This window comes from Hippocampus guttulatus, chromosome 1, assembly GCF_054856545.1.
Source record: "Hippocampus guttulatus isolate MCC_2025c chromosome 1, RoL_Hgut_1.0, whole genome shotgun sequence".
Lineage (NCBI taxonomy): Eukaryota > Metazoa > Chordata > Actinopteri > Syngnathiformes > Syngnathidae > Hippocampus > Hippocampus guttulatus.
In genome coordinates, this window is record NC_141261.1 from 27,939,714 (window position 1) to 27,945,826 (window position 6,113).

Here is a 6,113-nt window from a genome sequence, read left to right on the forward strand (position 1 = left end):
CGTGGTACGCAAATATCGGGGGCAGTGTTTTTCTTGTATTTTGCATATGTAAACAATAAAATTTCAAACTGGCGGACAGGGAACTCTGAGTGTGATTACCGTGGCAACAACCGTCGTTCGCCCTCAGAGATCCCTCCCGCCGTTAATGAAGACAATGTTCCCTGTGTGCCGAGTCCTTTCTTTAATTTTGTCCGAGAAAAACTCTGACAATTGCGCATAATGGTGGCTCTTTGTCTGTGTGACTGCACTACACTGCCGTCCGGTGACCAAGGTTGGCACACCAGATGTAGCACAAAATGAATTGAAGTATTAAATCATCATGCACAACCTGATTAATTCTCTACATTCAAGAAAAATTGTGCTCTTTAATATTGTACTTAAGAAAATGATACACCACAACTGTAAGTAAATAGAGTGTAAATAAATGTGCATTATGACCTGATGTTGGCCTAGCTCTCACTGATGAATCTTTTTAGAGGCCATTATCCAATCGATTACACAGGTAGTTCCGCCCACAACACCAAGTTGACTCGAATAATAACACTTATGTTTGCCAAAGTTAACGTATATTAAAAGTTTACTCACTTCAAAGTAAACAATACTTTCATATGTTGTGGTCTCTTGCCTGGTCAAGTGCCTTTGCGGGCCCGCTGAGGACTCAAAAAATAAATAAAGAAAGATTTCCTGTTCTTTATTGATTGTTTGTACCCATTTTTTCCAACAATAACTACGTCACTTTAATCTCACACTCGATCTTTGCTTGGCAACACAGGGAGCAAGCTTAAACATGGACTGAGGCACGGTTAACCGGTTACTATTTAGTGGAAGACTTTGCTTCTGTAAAATAGGGATGAGACGTGCTGTGATGAGGCTAAAGCTTGTTCCATTCCCACCTTGGCCACTGAGGGGAAGTCTAACGCAGTCAATAAGTAATGTGGTAAGTAGTCAGCAAGTAACAATGTCAAGAATACAGTATATGCCTGTGAATATTGGGATATTGTCTGTCAACACTGACCATTTACAGAGGCGCTGTCCTGGCTCTGTCCCAGCTTTTCTACAACCTCAGACGAAATATTGACAGAACAACTTGTTCTCTATGCAGTAACACTAATTAACGAGAAAAGCATTTTTTTTTTTCTGGACTCATGCCCGACATTCAACAATCAATGCATGTCCACAGTGGGACTGTTTAAGCAAGGTCCAATTTGATGAGCTCCAGTACAGTGCACAAAGGCTGCTTTCCCTGTTGTCATTGATCTGATGAAATTGGATTTGAGATTTTACAGAAAAGAAAAGGCTTGTAAGCACATGAGATTTGATGCACATCTTGAAACTCTCCCCTTCCGGCAGAATAACGTGAAATCATTTTGTCACAGCAGAACTAAAATATTTAACAGTCAAAAGAACAGTGGGCAAAGCACTCTCCACTAACATCTTAGAAGCAACTTACCAGCACCCTACTGCAAACGAACTCATGCTCCAAAGTATGGCTCTGTGAATCTTTTTATTTAGTTATTTATTTATTTATTTTTATCACATGACATTTTAAACCGTTAATGAGGACACAAAATTTACACAAACGCTGCTGCGGCCAGTTGAGTGTCTAGTTTTGACTATTCTATGCATAGCTCATTAGTTTCCAACAAGCAGGTCATCTCAAGGGTCACGATATACATGAAGCAATCAAGTTGCATCCACAGTACGGTTGGCAGGGAAGGGAGGAAACGTGGCAAGATGTTTAATTGAAGAAAAACATAACATTGTTCTGATGTTGGAGAAAGTCTATTGGTGTGGATAACTAATTGGGTTTAAAAGAAATCCATTACCTGTCATAGATTCATACGTTCATGGCAAAGATTAGACAAACAGTTGCACTTTCTTTTACTAACTGCAGAATGTTTGTGATTCTGTATTTTAACCACGTGCGGCATTTTTTGAGTCATCTCTACGAGAGGTGCTAGATAAATTACAGACTCTTATTTACCAAGTCACTCATGTCAAACACATGCAATTTTTGTTGATTGAAGACCCTAAATGATCCTTATGTGGACTGATTGTATGTGTGTGAATGGTTGTTGGTCTAGAAGCGAAACATCGCCTAAGAAGACAACCACAACAGACTACTTGCAATCGATTCAATGCCTTGAGAGTATAACCGAAGCCATCTAAGACGGACGGACTCCAGCACATTCACGACCCTGAATTGGATGACAGGTAGAAAATGAACTGAGTACTGGGGGAGAACATGAAAAAAGCAATGAGCCGGATGAACATAGCTCAAAGCTGGAGATTTGCAGGCAAGGATGACAACTGGTGGATTAATAGTAGAGGGCAAAAATGCAAAGAAAAAGACCAGAAAGAGGAGATTTTTCCCCAGCAGAGGACTGATGACAGCTGACAGGAAGGTGCAGCAACATCAAGATGGAAATCGACAACACATAGCGCTTCAGCTTTTCCTGAGGGCCGCCGCACACCGAGCGATGTGGCGGAACTCCACTCGCACAGTGTGCGTTGTTCTGCCAGAATAGTTTATAAGTGGCAATTGCTTTTGCAGCGATTCAAAATTTGAGTCGCAGATGCGCGATGTGGCGGTGTGGCAAATTATAGCCAATCAAAAGACACAGAAGCTTTCACACAGGTGAGAAATCCCTTTCCGGATTACAAGCGAGCGCCGGGGTACAGCCACCCACAAAGCACCATCAAACAACAGAAATAAAGTATGTGCAGAACTCATATTGTGTTTTACAAACATACTTGACCATATTTATATTTAATTTGTACCTGTGGATGAAATAGTGAAGCTTGTTGTAAGATATAAGTAAGTAACGTACCCATCGGGCCAGTTTCTTTCAAATGAATGAGCACAAGCACCACCTTTTAATATACTGTATCCCCATTTCTTCTTATTTCTTCCTGCCACTGTTCGTTCGCTTTCTGCAGTGTTTTGCTTGAGTGACACTCCATTTTCTTACGGATTAAAGCAATACGGTACAATATATTGTATGAGGAGCTTCAGAACGTGGTACAGGACCTATGCTTTGCCCACGTTGTTAGTGAAAGTGTCACACGCGATGACGCCCAAGTGCAGCACACCGAACCACCGGACCGGTGGGAAATTACTTTTAATATGGATCTTGACAGGTTCAGTGACAAACGGTTGAGTGGCCACACAGTCAACCTCAAGTCGTGACACCTTTCAAAGTCCCAATACAGAGTAGATCACTTCGCAGACCAGACAGAAAGGCTTTGAAGATTGAAAAGTGGGTCTTAGTACCAAGTGTTGAGAGTCTGCGCAATCAACAGAATGCAGAACAGGGAAACACACACTTTATTATTGTGGAACCGCTTCTACCTTCAAACAGCCACCGGGACCTAATTCGTGGTTGGGGCAGAACCCTGAGGTGATTCCAGGTAAAATGACGAGGCAGGAAATTCAGTGGCTGCTGTGTCGGTAACTTAAAATCAAACCATAGAGATGGGTTGGAGAGTCTTTTGGTACATATATAAAAGTAAGTGGCTTGTTTTTGTCCCAATGTTGGCCCTTCCTCAACAAAGACAACAAACACCAGGTTACCTTCCATTTTTAGAAGATTAACCTGTAAAATTGTGGTTTCAGGTGCGTTAAGATTGAATGTGCCCTGATAATAGAGTCCGATATGGGTGAGGCCGCCAATCTTAAATATGAAATATTATGACAGCATTTTCCCCGATGCCCGTTTCTTCTTTTTAGTTAGATATTCTTCTGTAAAATAAATAAACACACCATCGTTGCCTCCTCTGGCATATCCTCTTCGTGTTGTGCCTTGTGTTGCACGGTTGTTGCTACATTTCTTATTCATCATTTTTGTTACATCATGTTTGATCACGCGAGATTTCTGTCTGATTGACTCGATTCAAAATCGGTGAAGAAACAGAATCTTTATGTGTTTGGTGTGCTGTGTTGAGGTTATTGGAGCACACCTCACACAGTACGATCAAAACTGTTAAACGCATGATTCCCCTCCCCCTTACTTCGTGTGGTTTATTACTGATAAACAATCTCTTAAGATTTCAAAAATCTTTATGTGTGGGCTCTGACTGGCTAACTGGCAGAGGTGGGTGTGGCTAACTGGCCGTGATTGGTTGTTTGGCCATAAACTGTGTAATGTTATGCAGAGTCTTTGGTGCCATTGCTGCATTGAGCACAAGTGTTTTTACCCTGAAAGGTTTTTACAAAATTTAAGAGTAAAAGACATTTTCAAAACTGTAAAGCTGCTGTTCTCTGTTTCTCTCTAACCTGACACATTTCTACATTTAAATGAAGCAGCTTGGATGAACGATGATCCATTGTTTGGATCATCAATTATCAATTGGCTGGTCCCCCCAGCTCTGGAGCCAAGTTTGCTGGAATAAACCTTATTGACCAAACTAAATGGGTATGGGGACAACCAGCATAGCAGCAAGAAGCAGATGAAGTTGACACTAAGGCCCTTCCCAATGTGGCGCCAGCTCCATTGGCCATGGTTTTTCAGTCATTCATTGATTAATTGCGGATTGCCTTACATTTGAAGCTTTTCCATTTAAAAGTGTCTCGTGTGTTTTTATTCACAAATATTCACAAAATATTCACAAAAGTAGTTTTCAATGACTTATTCATTTGGGTTTGTGGATATGGATTTTAACAAGAATCATTATTAAATTTAAAACAAATATTTGTTTTGGCTTTATTCTTGTCATTATTCAAGAAGTAATGACAAGAATTTTCCAATCAAGAATCAAACCAGAATCAATATTATATTATGATGAAAATTTTCCAGAATTTGTATTTTACCAGAACTGGTTTGTCGTTGCTCCAAGGGAAATTTCACAAAACGTACCATGTGCTGTGAACCAACTGCAGTGTTAATAAAAGACCAACAGAGGGACATGACATACTGTAGTTGGACATGGTAAGTGATGTGTCTTAGTTGAGTCAAAGAAGAGAGAGAGTATTGATTGAATGAACAGAAGGTCCATCAGCTTACAGAAATGAATAAAACTATGAACACAACCTCAGTGTTCACGAAATGACTCGCCCGTATTAAAATGTGAACAAGAACACAACTAGCAAATGGTGTTTTCTTCGAGAAATACATTTGCATTACCTTTTGCTACGGAAAAATCAGGCTTGACTTATGAGGAAAAATCACCAACCATTCGTTGTCCTGAGCAGGGTCAAGTGCTGGGCGCTATCCCAGCTGACTGACTACACCCTGAAATTAATGCCACTTTTCCACACCCACACCGTCACTGAGTGGGAACCGTTTCCACGCTGCCCAGACACAAATCAGGCGAGTGCACCGTTCCACCATCAGCGTATCCCAATATGATGAACTATTATTTCCAAGTAAATATACGTCTGCGTGATTATTTATAGCTTGACATCAGGTGAGCTCTGTCGGTGACGCGGAATCACTTCACTGCTATGTTTTCACCTGCTCAATTTGAATGGGATTAATTATATACATGTATGTAAAATAAATAAAGTCAAATAAGAGACGGTGGGTTTATATTGCCAAACGTGACGACAGTACTCGATAAAATGGGCTCTGGGGTTGATAACGTTTCACCTATTTTCTTTATTAGTGAAATGCCGCCCTCTGGCGTATGTATTGAGTTGAAGCCGCAATCGTTTGGCATCTTGACAAAAACAAAAAACAAACAAACAAAAAAACATTGGGGCGACTGCAGACTGCCTTGCTCTCAATAGTACACAGATGTGACCAATTTATAGCACATCACCCCAAAAAAAGTACGGTATTTCATTGCAATCACTCCGTTTTGGATAAAATAATTCAAATCGGAGTAATTTAGTAGAATAGCTCATATAACTTAAAGAGGAAGTCAGCTTAAAAATGTTACATTATCTTACAAAAATGTAGTATTTTCTATGCAGTTCCATTAGTCTAAACATGCTATTTTGATTAATATTGCATGGGTGTACTATGAATATAGCAGCAAAATCCACCCATTTTATCCTTCTCATTTTGCTACTTACTGTGGACTCAAAATGACGTATCTCAGCTTGCTCGGGTCACACAACCGAACTCAGAAAACAGGTGGCAGAAAGGCTGCCACCCGAGATGGATAGAAAT